The sequence below is a fragment of the Pleurodeles waltl genome, chromosome 1_2, assembly GCF_031143425.1.
Source record: "Pleurodeles waltl isolate 20211129_DDA chromosome 1_2, aPleWal1.hap1.20221129, whole genome shotgun sequence".
Taxonomy (NCBI): domain Eukaryota; kingdom Metazoa; phylum Chordata; class Amphibia; order Caudata; family Salamandridae; genus Pleurodeles; species Pleurodeles waltl.
This window is the reverse complement of record NC_090437.1, coordinates 947,278,024-947,304,330: the sequence shown is the minus strand read 5'-3', so window position 1 is coordinate 947,304,330 and position 26,307 is coordinate 947,278,024. Positions and strand designations below refer to the sequence as shown.

At 41.9% G+C, this 26,307-nt stretch overlaps 1 protein-coding gene across 5 annotated transcripts in view; it reads right to left on the bottom strand.

Moving 5' to 3' along the window:
* SGCZ (sarcoglycan zeta) overlaps positions 1 to 26,307 on the bottom strand; it is a 4,310,842-nt gene that overhangs the window by 3,056,482 nt on the left and 1,228,053 nt on the right. The window lies entirely within an intron of this gene.

Sequence of the window (26,307 nt, the reverse complement as noted above, 5' to 3'; positions counted from 1 at the left end):
TTAGCTGATTTTTCTTTTTCACTTTTCGTGGAAGTGTTTCACTGTTTTCAGTGAGCAATGTCATTCACAATACTGATAATATATGCTAACATGTACAAATGTATGCTTTCAGATTATACAGATTGTTTACATCACTTCTCTACCATGAAATGGGACAGTTGCTTAATTTGTACGCTGTAAATAATTCCTTAATATAGAAATACCAATGAAGAAGTAGAAAGTCATTTAGCATTAATCAGACAGTGCCCATATACATATTGTCATGGGCATGATGGATGCTCAGCATTCTTAATCTAGGAAGTCTAACATAAAACACACAAACTAAATGGGGATTGGGAGGTTGCTAGCAGGTGTACAATAATACAAGTTTTGGAGCATAAGAAAAGAGGCAAAAGAAAAAAATACACAGTCTAATAAATTTGCACAAAAGAAATGTCATGCATCAAATGTACAATACGTTTCTGTGCACCATTCTACAGTAAGAAACTGAGAGGAACACCTCATCACAAGGGAAGATAAAAACATATGGACCATTACCAGATACTATATGGACCATTGTCAGATACAAATGTACCAGTGACCCAGTTGTAAGGGAGACTTAAAATGGGATAAATAAAGGGTGGTCGTAGACTGAATTGTTTCTGTGCCTGTAATACCGACAGTTAGCTCAGGAGTAGCTGGGGAAAGGGGGATTAAGGTCAAGGACCCCAGGACTATTGTTCATTGGTATATTACTGCAGGTGACCTATGCACAGTCAGCAGGACGTAAGGTGTCATTCACTCTCTATGTAAATTACAAGAGGACACTGAGACATTGAGGTTACATAACTTCTGAAGCCCTTCCTATCCTAATTTTCTTATTAGAAATAAAAGTGTCATTAGACCAAAGTTTCCTTTACTGTTTAATTAGTCTCCTAAACAGTTTGCAATTTTGCATCACAGGCACATCGACCTCAATGGCAGACCTCCAAGTTGATCAAGCTTGCAAAGTACACACCTCTGAACCATATCATTTATATTCTCACAAGCCAACTGTGTGCAGTTTGTAACAATGCAAACTGGTGAGTCTAGCGCACAGTATATATCCTGTGTGCTTCAATATATATCTCCATCACTAGACCCATAATTTCTTAGCTAGAGCATACCGAAGTAGATTTCATCTCATTCTATGAGACCAGTTTATCTGTAGAAAGAAAGGAAAAATGTAAATATAGAGCAGCGAATCCATCTGGTAATGTCAACATTGCTGCCTGGAAGTAAGCTAATCGTTCTAGTTAGCTATCTTTATTGAATAACTTATGTTGACTGGTTTTGGATGACCAATGCCAAGAAAGAATTCCCTTCATGAGTGTTAAACTTGGCATCCTTGGAGTGGTATCCCCTAACTTTTTTGCCTCTGTTTCCCAGGTTGTTGATGTGTGCTAGACTCTGTTTTTGCTCTTTTTGTTACTCTAGACACTTTACCACTGCTATCCAGTGCTAAAGTGCAAGTGCTCCTATGTAAAATGTATGTGTAATTGGATTTCCATGATGGGCATATTTGATTTGCTGGTGAGTCCCTAGTAGAGTGCACTAGAGGTGCCCAGGGCCTGTAAATCAAATGCTACTAGGGGGCCTGGAGCACTGGTTGTGCCACCCACATTAGTAGCCCTGTAGAATGGCTCAGACCTTCCACTGCAGTGTCTGTGTGTGCAGATTTTAACTGCCAATTTGACTTGGAAAGTGTACCCACTTGCCAGCCCTAAACCTTCCCTTTTCTTACATGTAAGACACCCCTAAGGTAGGCCCTAGGCAGCCCCATGGGCATGGTGCAGTGTACGTTTAAGGTAGGACATGTACTAATGTGTTTTATATGTCCTGACAGTGAAATACTGCCACATTCGGTTTTCACGGTTGCAAGGCCTATCTCTCTCATAGGTTAACATGGGGGCTGCCTTTAAAAATGATTAGAGCCTAGATTCCATTTGGGAGCAGATAGACATCTGGGGTTTGGAGTCTCCGAGCTGACAATTTAAAATGACATCTTTTAGTAAAGTTGGTTTTGAGAGTGTGTGTTTGAAAATGACACTTTCAGAAAGTGGGCATTTTCTTGCTTAAACCATTCTGTTTGTGGATTCCCTGTCTGGGTCAGTTTGACAGTTGGGCTGTTTGCACCTCTCTCTAGACAGTGACACAAAGGGAGCTGGGGTGTAGCCTGCATATCCTGATGAGTCATCTGTGCTGGGAGGGGGTGGTCACTTACACCTGAAAGGGCTGTGCCTGCCCTCACACAATGCAGTCTCCAACCCCCTGGTGTGTGTCTGGGGCCTGGTTTGAGCAAGGCAGGCTTTCACAAACAAAGAGACTTTCCTTTGAAGAAGGCCTCCTTCAAAGGCCAAAATGGGTATGAGAAGGGCACCCAAAACCACAGACTTTAGACCACTTAGGGACATCAAGAGGAACCTCTGCCTGGAGAAGAGCTGAAGAGCTGAGAAGTGCTGCCCTGCCTGTGACTGTGCTGTGTTGAGCTATTTTGGAGTTGCTGCTTCTGCCTGTGCAAGGGGACAAAGACTGGACTTTGTTGTGCATTCCTGCTTGTGAAGAAAGCACCAAGGGCTTGTCCTGAGCTTGCCTCCTGTTGTTGAAGTCTCAGAGTCATCAAAGAATTCTCCTGCCAGCACCTGGACTCTCTGCAGAGTCTCCTGCCCTACCAAGTGGTGCCCTATCCAGTTCCTGGGGCCTTGAAAGGTGAAGATGGCAGACCAAGATTGAAAATCCACGCACAGACTGCCGTGCAGAGAAAATATCAACACACCTTCAGAGAAGCGGGTGAAAAACAACGCGCCGCCGGCTTCGCCACAGAAATCGATGCTCCACTGGCATCGCGGCTCAAAGATCAACGCATGCAGCTGGAGATACGTCGAGCAACACCCGCTGATGGAGGCTGATAACGTCACAACCCACATAGCGCGGTTTAACTTGCGGCAGGATTTTTGACGCAAACCTTTCTGGGTACAGAAAAACAACTCAAAGCCTGCCCGGACCCCAGTTCTTGCCCGGATCGATGCATCACTCTCCTGCGGAGAGGAAAAACAACCCACGCCGACCCGACCGCAGGAGGAGAAACAATGCACGGTCTCGCTTGTGGGCGAGAAATCGACACATTGCTCGCCTTTTCCGACACACACTCGACCCTGCGTGTTATTATGATGCTACCCAGGTACTTTTCAATGCTAACAGTGTTTTTACTGTTTTCTGAGGATTTACGACTCTCTTTGCTTTTTAATTCCTAACTTGACTTGTGTATGTTGGATTTTTGTCGTTTTGGTCTTGTTTCGTTTAGATAAATATTTCCTACTTTTCTAAACCTGTGTTGTGTCATTTTGTAGTGTTTTTGCTGAGTTACTGAGTGTGCTGTTACAAATACTTTACACCTAGACTCTGAAGTTAAGCCTGCCTGCTTGTGCAAAGCTACCAAGGGGGTGAGTGGGGGTTAACTGAGGGTGATTCTCCTTTACCCTAACTAGAGTGAGGGTCCTTGCTTGGACAGGGGGTAACCTGACTGCCAACCAAAGATCCCATTTCTAGCTATGAGCAAATGTTAACCTTAGACCTATATGAGGTGCTAGATGGATCGGTTTAGATGATATGTTCTCCAATGCGAGCTAGTTGAACTTAACAAACAACATAAAACAGCTACCTAATGTAGAATCAAATGATTGCACCAGAATGCCTTCAGAAGACCAGGTTCACTGGAAATATTCCACATGTTCATCTTAAGGGTGTTAAAGATTCTTTGTGAGTTTACATTTTTGTATGTCATTAACAATATGCATAATGTATTTTTACACTAAATTACACATGAAGAAACGGATATACTACTGTTGCTTTTGAAACAAATTCTCTATAACGTGTAATAGTGTGTGTTCTCTGATTCTTGTTGACAAGGCTTCAATTTATAAATGCCAACTTGCCAAGATGGAAGTCACCCTCCTGGACCATATCTCTTTCCTTTCAATGTCTACAGCACTCAGTCAAGCTGAGATGCACTTGTTTATTACTACTGTCATTGTTTATACTGTTCTCAATTTTTTCCCGGCTAAGTCACAAACTGCAACTTTACCCTAAGGTCCTTCTGCTGGTTCACTGTCCCCTATTCATTAATTTTATCAGCTATTTGTCATAGATCTAGTTTGTTACTGAATCTCCAGATAACAGTGGCATAGAGGTGGCAGAAAAAATATTCATATTGTGGGATAGCGCCTGGGTATTAAGGCAATATGACATTTTATTTTTTCATGTGCACTGATTTGTTGAGGAAATTATATATTTGCTCACATCAAAGTGAATCTGCGTTTTTTGTAAATTTCACATGTGAAAATAATGTATAAAAACAAAACACTCAATGTTGGGAAGTGAGCCAGAATACTTTCCTGTTCTACTAGGAATGTAGTCTGTTACTCTCTGATTTTCCTACCCCCTTTGGATTTAGAATAATTTCAGATTTTGCATTTCTCTGTATTACCCTTTTTATTGAAAGCCTTCATGACATTGACTTTGTACCATCTTTTGAATTTTTGTGACAAAACCGTTTATCTTTCTATCGACCTAAAACTCAATTATTCGGTGGGCCCATGTACTTAATTGATTGTATTCTGATCCATTGGGAGGCGTCGTAAAACAGGGACACATTGCCTCATGAAAGTGAGGTTTCAACACTGTCTCCAGTCCAGTAAAATTGGGCATTCTGATTGAGGGGAATATTAGGGTGTCTAAACATTTCAGGATACCCCATGCCAACAAGGGCCCACCCAAGCCAGTAGAGTGGCAGGCGCAAAACCTCTCAGATCTTTATTCTCTTATAAAAGGACTTATTTTGTGCCTCCAAACTTCTGGGGATTTTTGACTACAATACTTTTCACTTAGTTGAAAGGAAATGTCATTTGAACTGCCCTTTAGTATTGATGTTATATAGTATTTGTTTCAACTGTAACATTATACATACAATAAAAAACATGCAACACCTTTATGGTAAAAAAAAGGAACAGATTTGGCTGCTAAATAAAATATATTCCATTTCAGGTTGGAACCCATCCTCCTCCCGTTCTTTGCTGATGGCTTCATTATTGTTGCTGCCTGGGTGTTTGTCTACACCTCGAGGGCATAACAATGTGCATGCTGAATGGATGTGTAGCTATAATACCGCATTCTTGATAGAAACATTTGTCCCAAAGATGTGACATCCATTAAATTGGTTTTGAAACATGATATAATGTCCGATACTCTGGTTTGGACATAAGTAATCAATATGTACCCTGGAAAAAAGAAAGAACGCCTAGATGGTTCCCAGCAAAAATTTGCTGCCACTTTTCAGCTCATGTTTAACTAATCTTTCTCTGTTTGCTCTAACATGGATATATGGAAAGCGCTTGTACGCTCCTCGTGCCAAGTCAGGGGCATTTCCAATGAGCGTCTTAGGGAAGAACACAAGGATGAATTTAAGAGCTAAAGCTGTCATGCTTGATTCAAATTCTAAGCTGCAGAAAGCATTGTTTTTTTTTGCTGTGAAGCAATGTTTCTGTGGCTGATTTAGTTCTCCAATATATGCTGACAAAAGTCATCTTTATCACAGAAACAATGAGGTACAACGGCGCCGTACCTCCTGCCTATGTTTCACATGCAGAGGACAATGTCCTGATATTCTGCAAGGCTTTTACTTTCCTTATATCACTTAAACTGAGGATTAAGGTTCATATTCGCAGACACCTTAAGAAGAAATATGTTCTTGCTTGTGTACCCCTGTATGGGTTATCTAACCGAAGATGGGGCTGCGACCGCTATATTTCATGTACCGAAATATTGCACTCCAATAGTGCTACTCGATATTTTCAACGAATTAGAAAGCATATTTTAAGCAGTAGAGTAATGAAACGTGAGGGGCTGGGGCTCCGAAGTACATGGAGGAGCCCTCCCCCCCCCCCGACCCAGTCAGGAGCTCTCAGGTAAGTGGCCCGCTGCCGCCCACAGTGCCAGACAGTGGATCTGTGTATCAAACTAACTGGTCCCAGGCCCAGTCAGTGTTGGGCCCCCTCCGGCTTGCCCACTCCCTGCACAGCAGGGGCTGTGGGGGGTAATGTGATGCCCCTGGTTTTCAGGCTCACGGGTGCTTACTTCGAAATGTGCATTATTTCCATTGTCATTTAGCAGGCTTGCTCTCCAGACCAGGTCAGATAAACGGTTGGTGGAACTTTTCTGTACCTTTATCACACTTCTTTTCCTAGATGAACGGTAAGGTTTTGAATAAAGAAGTCAAATTCAGGAGCCGCCCAAGAGTAACACAAAGTACTGTGATCAGGTGTGTTTTGGGTAAGCAATGGCAAACAGCCAACAGGTTGTTGGTGTAAAATAAACGTAAAGGATACCAAGCAGATATCAGAAGTATTGCAATTTCCAGTAGCTAGTGTTCAATATGTGACACCCGCCCTGTCCTAAAGGTGCAAAACCTTAATCTGCACTGAGCCCCTAAAAGGGCAGCGCACACTTTGTACAATGATACTACACCAGTCAGTGGTGCTGAATCTTGGGGTGCGAGAGGTGCTGCTGCACCCCCAGAATATATTTAAGCACTCCACATGGGGAACGAGCAATAAACTGTTATTCCATCGTGCAGCGTCTTTCAAAAACGGGTTGCTAAATATTCAGCATTTTAGACACTAGAAACGCCGAAAACATTCTTACACCTCCATTTCCTCCATTCGCAAGCTCTGAGATTCCAGGAAAGTCATTGGGGATTTAGGGCATCATCATCTCTCCAACTTGTTTTATTAAAGAACATTTTAACTTGATTCCGTCTATTGTTCGTATGGGGTCCCAAAGGGCCAAACCATCCATCTCTGCTACCATCTACTGATAGTGCGTCCATTCCTTATAAAATACTTATGCGTGGACACGCCGGAGGTCGGTGAACCTTTTGACTTTTGACCCTCATCCAAAGAATTGTCGGATCCCTCAAATCAATAATCAATAATCATATATAATCAATAACCAATACTCGATTAGTAATCAATCAACAAATTAGTTAAACAGAAAATCAGTAATTAGACACACCATGACCTTTCAGTCATGAATAACCACACCTGTTTATTAAAAATTAATGAGTTTATTTCCCTATATTAACAATGCTAACACAATATAAGTAAGTCTCAAAATCAAATGATACACATATACGAACATTACTGGCTGTCCATAACGATGGAAGAAATGCAATCTACGCAAACCTTGGATTATAATGCACTCGGCTATAGCAATGCAAATCACTAATAAAAGTAACTGAAATTGACTAATTGCATACATTGGTCAGCATAACAAGATTTCAATTCAGCATGGTGCATCAAATGAATACCTCAACTAACCTCTGATTAGTATTGGCATGTGGGGCTTCATGCAAAAATGCATTTAATCAACATAAATTTAGAAACCTTCTAGCTTAGGCTCTGTCAAAAATAAGCAGTTGGTACCTAAGAAGGAAAATACAACGAATAATACATTTATCCTTTTATAATTACCAAATACAATCAGCATTCAAGGAAAGACTTCGTCCTTCAGGTACCGGTTCAATCAGCATGGGGCAAACTTCAAGGGGGCAAAGTTTAAGGCAAGTTTTCCTTGCAGCAGCAAGGAAAATGGGGGAACAAAAGTTATTGAATGGGCAAGGCAAAGTAAAGTTAAAGTTAAAGTCTCTAGGGTGAGAATTCTTTAAAGTCTCTCTCTCTGGGATAGAGAAAAAGCATCAAAGTGTCATCAAAATGGATTTTTGAATCTGGCTTCAAAATGGCATCAAAGAAAAAATATATGGCTGGTTTCTCTCCGTCCGATGGGATTAAGTAAGAAAAGTTCCAAATTCTTCAGGTTCTTCCATTGGAGGGTCCATGGGGTGATTTCTCTTTGACCAATGAATAGTGTCTTTTCTCTTAATACTCATCTATGCATAAGGTGTCCGTGGAGTTTTGGAACACAAGTAGCAACAAAGTTGCCAATTAATTCTGCATCAGTGTCTTTATCGTCTGCATCTGCAGAAACTGACCTTGCTTCAAAGGGGATGAAAGTTGCCTAACACGCAACCTTGAGATAAGTGTATTAGTCATTCTACTGGAAAAATACAGCTTTTAAAGGTTTAAAACACGTCTTTTGTTAATACAAGTGAAACCTTACGCAGTTAAAATTGAGACCAGGCAACTAGGCCAACGCCTCTGCTAAATTTAAGCTAAGCATATAACAATTTTAATGAGAAAATCATAGAATATGGCTGCAATTATGACATCTTAATACATTTGTCGTTTTTCATGATTAATTAAGCTTGTTTATACTAATGCCGTTCTACTTCGTGGGCACATTTTCTACATACATTATTTTTCTTTGCTAAAATCACATTGTCTGATACGATTTTGTTGCATGATATATAAATGTTTGTCAGTCTTTCTTTTTCTGCTTCATCAAGTGTTGTCATCATGAATTGGCAGCAATTAAAAAACAAATCTCTGCAGCTGAAAGTACGCATGGCTTTACTTTGCTGGACTATGCCAGAGGCCACCGCTTGGGATGTATGTTTTTGCATCCACACATAGTCTACATATGCACCACATACACAAGGGATTTTGAGAGGGGTACAAATGAGACTTTTGTGGACATTTATTTGAATTCCTCTCAAGCCCATCCGTGAATTTTGGAGGACAACGCAATGTCAGAAGCAAGTCGTTGTAGACTAAGAAGTAAGGAATAAGAATTGACAGTGTGTCGATGTATGTTGTAAGATAAAGCTGCACAACTGTAACTACATTCTAACATTTCAAGTTAAACTGATTGTCTACAGACTGGAACAGGCGGCTTAAACAACTCCAGTCGATGTTTGTTTTTTAGCTGCAATTTTAGAGAAACCATTGCATGTGACTTAACTTTGTACATTATGGCAGCGGAGAGTGAGCATACAGTGCGAGCTGCACCACTCTTTTTTTTAACAACATAACATTGAAGACATGAGCAACATCTCAAGGGATGGGGCAACAATTAACACGTCAATAAAACAACAATGTGGTAAATCGGAAAAGAGGGGGGAAGGACAGTCGCTTCAGAAATACATAGACAGAGGAAGAGTACCTTGAGGGTTTAGAGCTTTTACTATCCTTTCATTTGAAAATCCAGACAACAGGATGCTAAAAAATGGGCAGAAAGCTCATAGACATGCTGAAAGGGTATGATGTTATTTCTGGTAAATTACGCCTAGAAAGCCAGAGAAAGTTTTCTGAAGTAAAATTAAGGAATTTATGAGTGAACTGAGAAAAGGTGAGAAACAAGAAAAAGTTGATGAATTTATGGCTAGCTTGATTAAGAAGCTTGAGAAAGTGGAGAATGAAATCAATGCAGAAAAACAAAGGAAATACATAAGGCATCTGAATGAATGAAAATCATTTATGATTTTCACTTTTTCATTGAAGTATGACAATATAAATAAACCAGAGAGGTGGAGTTCATAGTTCAAATTTGCCAGGCCAACCAGTGACAAGAAGCAATTAGTTTGCATTAATTTCACTTCATGAGCAATGCTCGAAATCAGCAGCAAAATAGCCGAGGTCGTCCAAGAGGCAGCGGAGAAAAAGGAAGAGGTGCCGCAAAACATGAAGAGGAGGTAGAAAGGAGAGAGGACACAAAGAAGGCACATGGGATCCAAAAATAAACAAGCATACCCGGAGACGCTTGAATAAAACAGAATGCAGAATTTTGTTTCCTTTGATTTCAATTATACTCCGACTGAGATTAATTTGTTAAAATTTGTTTGCAAACTCAAACTACAGAAATTGTGCAAAACAAAACAAAAAATACAGGAAGGTGTGCTAATAGGACACTAGGGGCCAGATTTACAAAAAACTGGTGTAGCCTGGTGCTGTGCCAAAATCAGCAGCACCACACTGCACCAGTTTCGAAACGCAGGGCTGCGCCGTATTTACAAGAACACAGCACAACCCTGCATTTTCCCCTGTGCTGGTGCTTGTTAGACTTTTCATCCTTAGCGTGGTCTCCCTTAACTTTTTGCCTCTGTTTCGCAGGTTGTTGATGTGTGCTGGACTCTGATTTGGCTGTTTTTGTTACTCTGGGCACTTTACCACTGCTAACCAGTGCTAAAGTGCAAGTACTCCTTTACAAAATATGTATGTAAATGGCTTATCCATGATTGGCATATTTGATTTATTACTAAATCCCTAGTACAGTGCACTAGAGGTGCCCAGGGCCTGTAAATCAAATGCTACTAGTGGGCCTACAGTACTGGTTGTGCCACCCACATAAGTAGCTCTGTAATCATGTCTCAGACCTGCCATGTCTGTGTGTTCAGTTTTAACTGCAAATTCGACTTGGCAAGTGTGACCACTTGCCAGGCCTAAACCTTCCCTTTTCTAACATGTCAGGCACCTCTAAGGTAGGCCCTAGGTAGCCCCAAGGGCAGGGTGCAGTGTATGGTTAAGGTAGGACATATAATAATGGGTTTTATATGTCTTGAAGGTGAAATATTGGTAAATTTGTTTTTCACTGTTGCAAGGCCTGTCCCTCGCGATGCAATCGGGCAGCAGAAATGCCGCTAGACACCAGGGATTTGTTTTTGTTTTTATTTACTTGATAAGGAGAGTGGCCCCTTGGGCAAGGGCCGCTCTCCAGGGGGGCAATTAGTTTTTTGGCTGTTTCAGCCCCCCCGGGGGCAGATCGGCCTAATACAATTAGGCCGATCTGCCCCCGGGGGGGCAGAAACCCCCCCAGACACCAGGGATTTTTTTTGTGTGTGTGTTTTTTATTTGTGGGGAGCTAACCCTTAGGCAAGGGTCTCTCCTCTGGGGGCAACATTTTTCTAGGCCAGATCGGCATATTTTTATTAGGCCAATCTGCCCAAGGGGGGCAGAAACTACTAGACACCATGGATTTTGTTTTTTTTAATATGTACACATAAGGGGAGCGGTCCCTTGGGCAAGGGCCGCTCCCCAGGGGGGCAAATAATTTGATGGCTGTTTCTGCCCCCCCTTTGGGTGCAGATCGGCCTATTCCTATTAGGCTAACCTGCCCCCAAGAGGGGAAGAAACCACTAGACACGAGGGATTTTTTTTTGTCAGTTTCTCTTGAAGGGAGCGACCCTTTAGGCAAGGCTCGCTTTCCTGGGGAGGGGGCAAATTTGTTTTAGGCCATTTCTACCCCTTTGGGGGCAGATCGGCCTATTGTAATTAGGCTGATCTGCCCACTGGGGTTGGGGGGCAGAAACCTCTAGGCACCAGGGATTTTTTTTTTTTATTATTATTATTTTTTTATATGTGGGGACCCCTTAGGCAAGGGTCGCTCCCCTGGGGGCAAAATTATCTTTGGACCATCGGCCTATTTTTGTTAGTCCAATCTGCCCCAATGGGGGGCAGAAACTACTAGACACCAGGGATTTTCATTTTTTGGCGAAAATTTCATGCAAGGGGAGCGAATTCTTAGGCAAGTGTTTTTCCTCTGGGGGCAAATGTATTTTAGGCCAGTTCTGCCCCCCCTTGGGGTCAGAAACCACTTAGGCACCAGGGATTGGTGTGTGTGTTTTGTTTGGGGGGCAGCCCCTTGGGCAAGGGTCACATGGGGGTACATTACTGTTGGCCATATCTTGGGGGCAGATCGGCTTATTTTTGGAAGGCCCATCTGCCCCCAAGGGGGGCAGAAAGCCCACCAGCGACCAGGGAAGATGGGGGCAGATCGGCTTATTTTTGGAAGGCCCATCTGCCCCCAAGGGGGGCAGAAAGCCCACCAGAGACCAGGGAAGATTTTTTTTCAAAATAAGAGGGTGGGGGTATGGCAATACCCTCACCGCAAATAAATGGGGCCCAAGTTGTTCTGCCCACCAGTGGGCAGATGGGGCAATTACACCCGATCCACACCCCGGGGGCAGGAAGTCTATTAAATGCCAGGGAATTAAAAAAATATATATAGTGGGGTGGTGGCTACCAACCGGTATGGGCATGGTTATGCCCCTATCCCAACTGAAGGGGGTAACAGTCGTTCAGCTCGCCCCAGCACACTAAAACATTTTATCCCATGGCAAGCAAGTGGACATTTGATTATTTGGGGTTTTGATTTTACATTTGGGCCATGAGAGCTTGGCTAACTCTCAAATTCGTACCACCTAGAATGGTGAGGGCTGCACATTTTGGATTTTGGGACGCTGCCATGTAGAAAAATCCACAAAACCTAGACACATCTGAAAATTAAACATCTGGGTGAGTCCAGGTTGGTGTGCTTCAAATGCACCCTGCACCATTTTCTTATCCACAATGCCCTGAAAACCTCCAACTTTGCTGGAAATCACACTTTTTTCCCACATTTTTGTGATGGAACCTACTGGAAACTGCAGGAATCCACAAAATTCCTACCAACCATCATTGTCTCATCCATACCGATAGAAATTCTGCCCCACTTGTCAGCCTAAAAATGTTTTTTTCCAAACTGCCCTTTTGGACCCGCTTTGGTTCCCCCTCAAGTTTGACATGTTTTTGGCTCTTCCCTGTCACAGGCACTTGGCCCACCTACACAAGTGAGGTATAATTTTTACCGGGAGACTGAGGGGAACGTTGGGTGGTAGGAACTTTGTCCCGGTGCGGTGACCCACACAGAAATGCGGCAAAAATATGATTTTTTAGCTATATTTGTGGTTTGCTGAGGATTCTGGGTAAGAAAACACTGGGGTATCCACGCAAGTCACACCACCCTGGACTCCCTCGGGTGTCTAGTTTACAGAAATGTCTGGGTTTGGTAGGTTTCCCTGTATGGCTGCTGAGCCCAGGACCAAAAGCGCAGGTGCCCCCGCAAAAACAGGTAGATTTGTATTTGATAATTTTGATGTGTCCAGATAGTGTTTTTGGGCATTTCCTTTCGCGGGCGCTATGCCTACCCACACAATTGAGATGCCATTCTTATTGGAAGACTTGGTGGAACACTGGGTGGAAGAAAATTTGTGGCTCCTCTCAGATTCCAGAATTCTCTGTCACCGAAATGTGAGGAAAAGGTGTTTTTTTTAACCAAATTTTGAGGTTTGCAAAGGATTCTGGGTAACAGAACCTGGTGAGAGCCCCACAAGACACCCCGTCTTGGATTCTCCTAGGTCTCTAGTTTTAAAAAATGAACAGGTTTGGTAGGTTTCCCTAGGTGCCGGCTGAGCTAGAGGGCAAAATCCACAGGTAGGCACTTTGCAAAAAACACCTCTGTTTTCTGTGGAAAAATGTGATGTGTCCACGTTGTGTTTTGGGGCATTTCCTATCACTAGGCCTACCCACACAAGTGAGGTGTCATTTTTATCGGGAGACTTGGGGGAACATAGAATAGCAAAACAAGTGTTATTGCCCCTTGTCTTTCTCTAAATTTTTCTCTTCCAAATATAAGACAATGTGTAAAAAAGACGTCTATTTGAGAAATGCCCTGTAATTCACATGCTAGGATGGGCACCCCAGAATTCAGAGATGTGCAAATAACCACTGCTCCTCAACATCTTATCTTGTGCCCATTTTGGAAATACAAAGGTTTTCTTGATACCTATTTTTCACTATTTATATTTCAGCAAATGAATTGCTGTATACCCAGTATAGAATGAAAACCCAATGCCAGGTGCAGCTCATTTATTGGCTCTGGGTACCTAGGGTTCTTGATGAACCTACAAGCCCTATATATACCCGCAACCAGAAGAGTCCAGCAGACGTAACAGTATATTGCTTTCAAAAATCTGACATTGCAGGAAAAAGTTACTGAGTAAAACGTAGAGAAAAATGGCTGGTTTTTTTCACCTCAATTTCAATATTTTTTTTTTCAGTTATTTTCTGCAGGAACCCTACAGAATCTACACAAATTACCCATTGCTGAATTCAGAATTTTGTCTAATTTTCAGAAATGTTTAGGTTTCTGTGATCCAGCATTGGTTTCACACCCATTTCTGTCACTGACTGGAAGGAGGCAGAAAGCACAAAAAAAATCATTAAAATGGGGTATGTCCCAGTAAAATGCCAAAATTGTGTTGAAAAGTTGGGTTTTCTGATTCAAGTCTGCCTGTTCCTGAAAGCTGGGAAGCTAGTGATTTTAGCACCGCAAACCCTTTGTTGATGCCATTTTCAGTGAAAAAAACCACAAGCCTTCTTCTGCAGCCCTTTTTCCATTTTTTTTTTTTTAAAACCGAAATTTTCACTGTATTTCGGCTAATTTCTTGGCCTCCTTCAGGGGAACCCACAAAGTCTGGGTACCTCTAGAATCCCTAGAATGTTGGAAAAAAAGGACGCAAATTTGGCATAGGTAGCTTAGGTGGACAAAAAATTATGAGGGCCTAAGCAAGAACTATTCCAAATAGGCAAAAAAAGGCCTGGCACAGGAGGGGCAAAAGGCCTGACAGCAAAGGGGTTAAGTGACATTATAATTAAGTGTAATATGAAGATATTAGGTTATGTTAAAAAAACCACTGAAAAAACAAAGGTTAAAGTGATGCTATAATTAGGTATTGTAATAAGATAAAAACTAACATTTAGACACCACAAAACACTTAAATTTACCAAATATAGTTTAAAAATCTAAAACCAACTATTACCCTGCCTTTCACTACTTAGGACCTCACATTTACACCACTCATGACATGTTAAATTACATCACTGATGACTCAATGGATGACGCTTGAATTAACTCTTACTGTGACACCAGCTGTCAAACTAGGCAGCATCACTTATAGATTCTAAGCTGCACCAGTGTTAAAAATGGGGTCTTTGGTTGACAGTCAGGTTACCCCCTGTTTAAGCAAGGACCCTCACTCTAGTCAGGGTAAAAGAGAATCACCTTCAGCTAACCCCTGCTTACCCCCTTGGTAGCTTGGCTGAGCAGTAGGCTTAACTTCAGAGTGCTAGGTGTAAAGTATTTGTACCAACAGACACAGTAACTTAATTAAAACACTACAAAATGACACAACACCAGTTTAGAAACATAGGAAATATTTATCTAAACAAAACAAGACCATAACGACAAAAATCCACAATATACAAGTCAAGTTATCAATAAAAATGCAAAAAGAGTCTTTAAGAAGTTTTAAACACACACTAGCGCTGCTAGCATGAAAATGTACCTGGTGCGTGTCAAAAATAACCCCGCACCGGCGGGTGTGCGTCAAAAATAACTCCGCACTGCGGTACGTGAGTCGGAAATCCAGCCGCACAATGATCCGAAATCCATGCAGTGCAAGTTGTGATCTCCCAGCCTCCGTCAGCGAATCTGCGTGTCGTGTCTTCTGCTCCGTGCGTCGATTCTTCGGTCGCATTTCCTGCGAGCGTTGTTTTCTCAGCTGCGGAGCCGACGGCGTGTCATTTTTTCAGCCGCAGATCGGAGTCGCGTCAATCTTCTCCACGTACAGCACTCTGTGCGTGGATTTTCTTGTCTTTAGGCTGCCAGCTTCTCCTTTCAGGGTCCCAGGAACTGGATGGCCACCAGAGGGCAGAGTAGGAGTCTCTCCAGAGACTCCAGGTGCTGGCAGAGAGAAGTCCCTGAGACTTCAAACAACAGGAGGCAAGCTCTAGATCAAGCCCTTGGAGATTTCTTCTCAAGATGGAAGGCACACAAAGTCCAGTCTTTCGCCCTCTTACTCTGGCAGAAGCAGGATAGCTCCACAAAGCACAGTCACAGGCAGGACAGCTCTTCTTCCTCAGCTCTTCAGCTGTTCTCCAGGCAGAGGTTCCTCTTGGTTCCAGAAGTGTTTCTAAAGTCTGTGGTTTTGGGTGCCCTTCTTATACACAATTTCTCCTTTGAAGTAGGCCTACTTCAAAGTAAATTCTCTTTGGAATGTGAAATCCTGCCTTGCCCAGGCCGGGCCCCAGACACTCACAAGGGGGTTGGAGACTGAATTGTGTGAGGACATGTACAGCACTTTCAGATGTGAGTGACCACTCCTCCACTCCCTCCTAGCACAGATGGCTCATCAGGATATGCAGGCTACACCCCAGCTCCCTTTGTGTCACTGTCTAGTGTGAGGTGCAACCAGCCCAACTGTCAAACTGACCCAGACAGGGAATCCACAAACTGGCAGAGTCACAGAAATGGTATAGGCAAGAAAATGCCCACTTTCTAAAAGTGGCATTTTCAAACGCACAATCTTAAAATCAACTTTACTAAAAGATGTATTTTTAAATTGTGAGCTCAGAGACCCCAAACTCCACATGTCCATCCGCTCCCAAAGGGATTCTACACTTTAATCAGATTTAAAAGTAGCCCCCATGTTAACCTATGAGAGGGACAGGCCTTGCAACAGTGAAAAACGAATTTAGCAATATTTCACTGTCAGGAGATATAAAACACATTACTATATGTCCTACCTTAACCATATTCTGCACTCTGCCCTTGGGGCTACCTAGGGCCTACCTTAGGGGTGCCTTACATGTAAGGCAAGTGGGTACACTTGCCAAGTCAAATTTACAGTTAAAACTGCACACACAGACACTGCAGATCTGAGACATGATTACAGAACTACTTATGTGGGTGGCACAACCAGTGCTGCAGGCCCACTAGTAGCATTTGATTTACAGGCCTTGGCACCTCTAGTGCACTTTACTAGGGACATACTAATAAATCAAATATGCCAATCATGGATAAACCAATCAACAATACAATGTACACAGAGAGCATATAGACTTTAGCACTGGTTAGCAGTGGGAAAGTGCTCAGAGTTCAAAAGACAACAGCAACAGGCCAGGACAAATAGGAGGCAGGAGGCAAAAAGATTGGGGATGACCCTGCATAAGCAAAAAAGTCCAACAACCAGTATTCTTGGGAACGTGTTGGACAGGGATGCTGTGTGCAGAGATCTGTAGTAACAGCTTTCACACCTTAAATGACTTTAGAGGCACAACCTTTCCCGCCTAAAGCTTTACAATTCCAGTAGTGTACAGTTCAATTATATAATTACATACTCTGTGACTTTCTTTAAAACAATGCAATCAAAAGGTCATTTGATACTGATAATAGTATTAGTTTGTCTTTTCATTAGCTCCTTGGGGTGTAATGGCCCTTATCATTCATTTAAATCAACTTCTCAGAATGTAGTATTGAGCGCTTTATTATTCTCAACAATGGAGTTTGGAAACAGTTCAATGGTCAAATGAATGTAGAGGACCATTCTCTCTTTCAGTTTCTTTTTTTTCCACTTACAAACCTATTTGCAACTAAGTATAATGATTGGAAAACTAATTTAAAGGGAGGCTGTGACTGTGTTTGAAAACAACATGAAATTCTTATTTCTTCCCTTTAGCCTTGTAGTTGACTCTGTTTAGCACACACTTCCACTGATGTCGTTGATAAATTAATATTTTCCAACTTAAATTTTAGGGAAACTAATGCAACCGTCACAGTGCTTAAATTTGAGACTGGTTTCTCGTGCTTAGCACTGGAACTTTAATTTCAACACTGGGACTTATGACAGCCAGCTACATGGTGGGATGGTTTGTCAAATTCGGTGATGCACAGACCAACAGTTGTTTAGTAACTCTATATACATTATAAATATCTAATACCTGCCACTCAAAGCTATTTGGGTGACAGGTATTAGTCATTTTCAGTGCATAAAATGTCTATAATGTCATTAGAAGTGCAATGGGTGGTGCAAGCTGCACTGGTCTCCTGACAAGGGCTCTGGCAATTATTTTTTTACAAATTAAGTACTGAATTGCCAACTGGAAATAACAAGCATCTGCAATGCAATGGGTCTCGTGTTTGCTTGAGTTAAAGCTATTGGTCTTGTAAATTCCTAACTGGACTTTCCTTGCCACACAAACTGAAAATAAAAGGTAAAACAGTTGACATAAGTAAGCCAATTCAAAGTTCTGCCATGAGCGCAAAGAGAGGAAAAGGAAAAAGAAGTATGCCCACAGTCAAAGATATAGGCAAGAGTGCAATAACCCATGTAGTAGGGTTGATGCCCAAGGCAGTAACAAAACAGCCCTAAGGAGGGACAAACTAGAAGCTGTTACCAACGAAAGCAAAGGATTATTGAAAGGCAAGACCATGAACAAGTGATAGTGATGGGTGTGCGGTGGGCATGGTTAAAAGCCCAGATGCATACCAACATGTCGGAAAAGCAGTGCTTCCGCGCTGCTATGCTCGGCCTAAAAACGGACAGCAGCTACTATTGATCTTCTATGAAAAGGAAGCTGGCAGAAATCTTTAAGTGATTCTCAATCAAGAAAATAAAACAACCTTTAGTATTCTTAATTGATACTGAATTTTACTTTATGATAGATGGAAAAAAAAGAAATTATTAGCAAAGAAAGCTCGGAGTCTGCTTACATTATCAGAATTCTGAAAAACTGGAAAACAGTTACCTGTTACTTCACGTAATTCATGAAAAATGTTATGAAAACTGGTTTAGGCATTCAAAAAATACATAATAACCATGGTCAATCAGGAATTAAATATTATTCACTAACCTAATTGGTGGTTTATCAAAGTATGATTCAGTACTGGGAAATAAAAACAAGGAAGGAAGAGGAATGAAAAAAACATACCCTAAAATCTGGAAACCTTACACCTTCCTCTGTAGTGGGTATTTTCAATGTCTCAAAGCCAACCCAAATAGGATTTGTATATGTTTAAACTCACATCCAGCATTATGTGTGTCACCTGCAAAAAGTCCCATCAAGCACACAAGACATACTTGCTTAATGTTTAAAAGGAAGACTTGTGGCATATTTAAACGTTTACTTCAGTGGAGTAACAAAATCCGAATAATACTATTTACTTCACAGTCTTGGAGCGTTTTTTCATAGATTTAAATGTTTTGATTTAAAAACTATTAATTTGTAATTTGCCCTGGGTGAATGCTAGCAATTCAATCTCATTATGATTTACCAAAGTTCCAATGCATTGCTGAACTTGTATTTTCTGAACAAATGAAGAAAATGTGATTTATGGAAAACTGATTCTAAGTCCTAAGGGAAGAGGAATTACAAAATAACACACTTTCAGAAAGAAATTACTCAGCACTTATCAGATGAAAATGAGGAGAGACAGAAAAGTTTATTCCAACAGTTTTACAAAAAAAAAAAAACACCAGGAACTTCTAGAAATAAGATCACTGTGTCAAACGAATGGCTTATTGTGAACCATCCCTTCAAAGAGAGTCTTCCCATAGACGCACTAGATCTCTTCAAAGAATGGGCGCATTTGGCCGGGGATCAGTTTGTGAAGGTTTTCTACTTTAAAAGAGAGGGAGGTACTGCATTTTATTAGAGAAGCACATGGGTGAACTTCAGAAGCCAATACAGCTGATATGACCTTACACCATCCTGGGAAACTTAGAAACAATCCTTTTTGTGATAATTAAGTCAATTTGCTTCAAAACCTGGGAGAAGGCAGAGTGGGAACTTTGCAACAGTACTTTAAAGAATGTATTTTTCAACAACCCCTGTTACTCCCATAACTTTGGGCGCTCTCACCTACAAACCAGAGTGATATTTGACATTTTTGGAGAAGATTCATTTTTGCTGGCATTAAAATTGTCCTGTTCTCTTCTGCAGCTTAGACTATGAAAGGATACTTGAAGGGTTATGACAGCTAGCTCCTAGCAGTTGAAGGGTTATGACAGCTAGCTCCTAGCAGTCCACAAGGGTAAACTGAGTAACCAGAACTTATGCACAATGGTCACTTTTAAAGCTGATAATTACGAAGAGGGTTCATGATAAGAGTTCAGTGTGTTACCCTGGAGAAGATGATCAGCCCACCTGAATTAGACTTTTGATGTTTTGCCTTTTTTCAAAAATTCTAAATCTCTAATACTCTTTAGAGTTTATTGTTTTCTTGGTTTTGTTTAAATTAGTATTGTTTTATTCTTTTTACACAATTGGTCTGGTAAATGTATCTTTTATTACCTAACGTTAATGGTATGGTCTGATTAGAAAATTTACATGCATTTTCTGTGAGACAAGTTGTCACTTTGGGCCAACGTTTCAGTGGTAAGTCCATGATTTATCACTGACACATGTATTTACTCAACAGGCACTAGATTGTATAACTTGTAGGAGTTCATACACTAATCACCCCCTGATTAATAATACACTTTCCTACACTTATATACCATCATAAAAAAGGTCACGGAATTCCTAGGTGCATTGTGTGAGCCTGAGGATAGCCAAGTTGGTGATGGTTGGGGCGTATCCCTTCTAATGTTATGGAATTCATTTCTAATGAAGCAAGAAGATTGTGGTGGCTAAGGTCCTAACACAGTCTTAGCATTCAGATGTGGGTGTGGCACAATTACCAAGGCACTTGAGTATGTCTTAACTTTAGTAAGAAAAGCATCTGTCAAGGGGCCAATTTAATGTGCTCAGACATGTTAAGTGAACTAGCAACTATTTCCTCCATCTTGTACATGGATAACTCTTGCCTAGAAGGTATTAAAGTAGTAAAGTATCTCAGAGGAAGGAGTTGAAGTATCTGAGGGTTCAGTCAGTTGATCCCAGTGGTAATGCCCATTATGGCCTGCCTTGCATGTGGTTAAACCAGCATTAATTCAGAACATCTGGCTGAATGACATTGACCTACTATCTCCAATCCATTGAGGTATCCTTCTAAAGAAGGACACTTTACTAGATGAGGGGGATTTGTTAAGTGAATCCCCAGGTTTACAACTTTATTGATGTCTGAAGGTTGCCATGCAGAATGGGGGATATTCGTCAAAAGAATATGCCATTTGGTCTAACAGAAATAATGGGGCACAGCTAAAGAATCAAGTGAGAGAAAGTCAGCAGATAGATAATGTCCATACAAATTAGAAAGGGTACATGAGAGGGGCTGAGGTTAAGTTTCCATTTACTTCATAGAGGAACAGATAACTACTGTACAGTTATGAGAGCATACATTCTTATAAAGAAAATATTCTGTGGCTTATTAAGTGAATTAGGCTTCAATCAGAATTCTGGAGTTATCCCTGGTAACTTTGCCACAAAGCTGCAAAGTATGTGTTAATTATTGAATGCAGTTGACAAAGTTATCATCATGCTCAGTATTGAAATTCAAAGTTGAATTCATCCACAGCTGTAAGGCAGAACACTGTAACTTATGAAGGCTGTAGTGGACTAGATACTATGAAGTTGAATCCTCCCTGACACCATCTTATTTGGTGCCAAAAGGTGTTAGCAGCCCAGCTGAAGTTTATTGCCAGCATAGTTGTTTCAGTGCTGAGATCTCATTTTTGCCTTTCTCCACAGTCTTTACTTATGTTGACACTTGGGGGTATTTATATACTTTCCACCTATATATATATATATCTTTTGGGCTCCTGTTGAAGCGTTGGGTTGTGATACCAAAATCTCTAAGTGGGAAAACTTGGCAGCAATTGCACATTCATTCTTTCTACTTTTAAACTTTGCCAATTTTTGAAACTCCCAACTCCACAGCACTGCAAGACTGGAAGTCAAGCACAGGCTGGGATCTGGAATACCAAAATCCTAAAATTCACAGTACTGCCAAAGATTCAACTTTTGCAACAGAAAGCTACAAGCAGTATGAACCAGAAAATCCTGCACAGCTTGCTTGCACTTAAGACAGATGACCTCAGGACCTGACCATGACCCTCTGAAGATTAAAAGTTTTCTAAGCCTCAGTTTTCTTCTGAAGTGCTTGTTCTAGTCCCTCCCAAATGACAAATATCCTCTAAAGTACACTGTCTAGGCAGCAATGAGGATGAAAGCTCCATCACTCCTTGTGAAGATGCCCCAGCCAAAGTCCAGTCCATAAGTCAGATGGTTGTTTGCCAAGAGATGCCCTTCTACGCCTTTAGTTCTGTGGTGCCACAAAAGGCTAGCAGGTCTGACACTTTGACAGACCAAAGACTGGACACAGGAGAAAGACCTTGGTCTTGGCCTTGGCCTTTTCCCGGGGCAAACAACAATAGGATGTTTTTTCTGCCTTTGTTGTTCTTCAAGTCTAGATGAGATCTGGAGTCTCTAGAGTGGGTGTCTTTCTTACTGTGGTGACAGGGTTTAATAATAGTATGCCAAGTAAATTCCCACACTTTATGTAATCCTTCATGTGCAGCACTTCCTCTATTTTATGATGATGATGAGCCTGTTTTGCAGAGTGAACAGATGTTTCTAGGAGTGTCTTGGTGCTAGTCTGTCAGTAATTCAGTTAAGTCTGGGTAAAGAGCTATGTTTTTAATTTATTTTTGAAAATCTGTTCTGAGCTCACGTACTGAAGGAGCAGGGGAAGTTTATTCCATTCAGAGGGACCAATGAAGGAGAAAGAACACCCCCCTAGCTCTTGCCCAAAGAATTATGGGGACCTTGGCTAAGGCTCTATTCGAGGACTGGGGGTTCCTGGCAGGGTAGAGCAGTGGAAATGTATTCTGGTGGACAAGTAACTCGGGCCAATCTGATGCAAAGCTCGATGAACCAGCACCAGAGTCTTAAACAAAATGTAATTCCTTAAAGGGAGCCAATTCAAAGTAAGAAGAACCTAGTTCTCAGAGGTAGATTAAGTAATAATCCTGCCACTGCATTCTGGACCACCTGTAAACTGTGAATGATATAGAGCGTCAGTCTGAAGAGCCTGAAACACATTCCAACTACAGATCTAACTTGGGGATGGAATGATAACCGGTCATCAAATGTAGCTTCTATGTTTTAACATCCTCAGCATGAGAAGCCAGAAGAGAAGGGAAAAGATAGATATTAAACAAAGTACAACTAAAGGCGGAACCCTAGGGGACCCCAACCTGTTATAGCTTTGTTTCCTGATGCAATGGGGAGGCCAAACCTCTTGTTCACTATTCCTGAGACAAGGGGCCATCCACTTTAATTTTAATCCTTTACTCCAATTATCTGGAGACAAAACAGGAGGGTAGGATAAGGTATTGTATCAAAGGCTACTGATAGATCCAGCAAAATCAGCACTGTCTTACCTCTTGTTTCCAAAGTGCATTATTGTAAATCTATGCCAGGAAAAATATTCTGGAAATGTCAAAGGTGATCGAACTATAGGGCTACTGTGAGGGGCTCTTTCCCTCATCCTAGGGGGGTTACCTATTAAAAGAAGAGAACCTCCGTACCAGCAAAAAAACACATTCACACTGGGCCAGGGGCACCTTGTGTGGTAACAGGAGCCAGTCTGGCTAAAACAAAGGCCTGCTTAAAGTGTAAAGTCATATTAAAGGCCTGTTTATAATAACAATGTTACTATCTGTGTGGCCATTCTAGATAATTTGTGCTCCTTACTCCCCTTCACATTTCTCAATAATTGTGAATGGACTTTTCAGAAATTAGCCTCTACCCATCTTTAAGTCAGAAATCTGCCAGTATACCAACTGCTCCCAAAGGTCTTTTATTCTTTGCTGGAAGGCACTTCACAGCTTTTCATTGAAAAAGGGAACCTTAATTACGGTCATTATATGGAAAGGGTCTTAGCAGAACAATTTTGTAGGTGGTACAGAGGTCAGGCAGATATAAAAGTACATTTAAAAAATAACCTTCTGGGCATATTTACCAACATTGTTACCAATTAATTAGACAGTAACTAATTATCAAAATTGCTCTGCTATTGTTGCTCTAGATCTAAGCAAAGATCTACAGTCACCTTAAAAATAAGAGAAAACGCAGGAGTATGAAAAATTGGGCTGCTGATTGAGTGGGGTGTTAACCCTGCTGAAGCAAAAGGCACAATCTCTTTCAGTGTGAACCACAAAAGTCACTAAGTTCACCTGTGCTTATCCCTCTGGTAGTGTGGCACGAAAGCAGTCAGGCTTAACTTAGAGGCAACGTGGAAAGTATTAATGCAGCACAAAAACAACGAAAAAGTGAAAACACAATACAAGAAAAATCCCACACTAATTTAAACAAATAGATTACATTTTAGTACATTATTTGACACCAAATGACAAAGATCCAATCAGTAGCACCAGAGGTATGAATTTTCAAAGTATAAAGTAAAAACTAGCATCTAAAAGATCAAAGCACCAGCTGCAGACATCTAGTCAAAAAATATGGCCGACCACAATAGAGTGTTGGTTACATATGAAAAGTAGATTGGGTCTGGTCAGGGCTTACATGCGGACTTAGAAAAAAGTTTGTGGAAAAATATTTGAGAAGGTAATGTTTACTGGGAAAAGGCTGCAGGCAGTGTCTGAGGAGGAGGTGTTGTCGTTATGGAGCTGCTGAACAAAGTCGCTTTGAAGATTTCTACGTTCCGACTTGTATCTTGTTCATCTCTGTTTTAGAAGTTGAAAATGTCCAGCAAGACAAGGCTGCAAGCTGTACCCGACAAGCACTCAACAAGGTCATATACCCCTTCTGCTACAGCCCACTGAGCAGGATTTTCTGCTATGGTGAAAGGAGCTAGAGCTGCAGTGAAGTCAGCTGACCGGCACTCCACCTTGCAATTGACGAGCAGGTAAGTCCAAGTTCTCAGAGCATTTTTAAGCCAAAGAGTCCCAAGATATAGAACTTGACTATTTGTGCACATTTGGGACCACTTTGATGCGTCCAGGACTGGATGGGCCCCACTTGGAGGGTCAGGATTCACTGAGTGTAGGAGGCTGGCCTGGTTTGTAGTGGGTCTTTGGGTACTTACACCTTACACCAGGTCCAGTTATCCCTTGTTAATGAATGTAGTAGTTTTCTAGCGGCTTAGGCTGATAGAGGTAGCAATAGCAGAGCAGCCTAGGCTAAACTAAGAGACATGCAAGCTCATGCAATACCACCTATAGTTACACGGTACTTATGCACAAGTAAAGACAATACTCAGTGTTACCAAAAATAAAGGTATTTATTTGGGTGACACAGTACCAAAAATATCTTAAAGACAATACTACTTCTGGAGGTAAGTATTATACAGAATATATACACTAGACACCAAAATTAGACAAGTAAATAGTCATAGAACAATGCAACCAGTAGGAAATCCTTTAGAATGCGATGGGAGTGCAGAATTGCTGGGAGAGTAGGAATACAGTAAAGGTAATTAAATTACGCCACCCCAGAGCCCAGAAAAGCAGGAGTAAAGTACTGCAAGTTTCCTTAGGACACACTACACCTTGTTTTTGGGATTTTGCAGCAGCCAACCAAGTCTGCAAAGAACAACTGCTGGATTATTGGACCTGAAGACCTGCAAAGGAAGGGGACCAGGTCCAGAAGTCGAAAGAAGTTCCAGGAAGGACAGGAGCCCTTGCCAACCCAGAAGAGGGTGCAAATGAAGAGTCCCCAGTTAGTTAAAGACTTCAGAATTGCACCCTAGAAAGATGCCAGTGGGTTCCTACATGATGCAAAAGATGTCCCATGGCGTGAAGATTGTTGCAGATGAGATTTCGTGTTGGAAGGTGCCACAAGCCTTGGCTACGACAAAAGTGCATTTTTCATCAAAATAGCACTGGATGGACCCAGGAGGGACCTGGGGGACTCAACTCTGTGTGAGGAGGAAGTGGGGGCTCTCAGCACGTTAGAGAGCCCTCAGGATGCCAGCCTGCACCCACAGAAGCTGCAGGATCTGGGTTCAAAGGAGGTGCAAAATGCAGTTGATGCAGCACAACAAAAGAAGGTTCCACGCCTCTAGAGAACAACTCAGTGAGTTGAGCATTGCACAGTGGAGTGCTGGGGACCTGGACGAGGCTGTGCACAAAGGAATTTTGGAAAGAGTGCACAGAGGCCTCAGGAGGTGAAGAAGACACAATACACTGGGGTACCATCATTCTCGGGGAAGGCAAGGTCTTACCTTCTCCAAATTGCGTCAGGCGGTCCTCAGGACAGTCGTTATCGATGATTTCCACCCTCTGTGTCCTTAGGAGCATGCTCGTCGCTGCGAAAGGAGATCCAGGGTACCGGTCGTCGCCTTGGAAGGTGCCTGCTTGGAGCAGGGGAGTGAATCCGTCACTCCACAGGAGATTTCTTTGGTCCTTCTGCTGCAGGATTAAGACAGGGAGTCGCCAGAGCATGCACACCGTGGAAACTGGTGCAGTTGTTGACTTGAAGCTGAGGTCGCTGAAGAAAAGTGTCTCTTGTAGACACTCTGATGCAGTTAAGGCGTTTCTTGGAGCAGGCTGTGGTTGATCCGAGGTCAGAAGAGTCTGAAGTTGTTGCAGAGGATTCCTGAAGGAAATTTACAAGCAGAATCTGAAGAGAACCCACATGAGAGACCCTAAATAGCCCTGAGAGGGGGATTGGCTACCTTATCAGGGATGGACCTATCAGGAGGGGTCTCTGACGTCACCTGCTGGTACTGGCCACTCAGAAGCCTCCAGAGTGCCCCCACACTTTGCAAAGCAAGATGGCT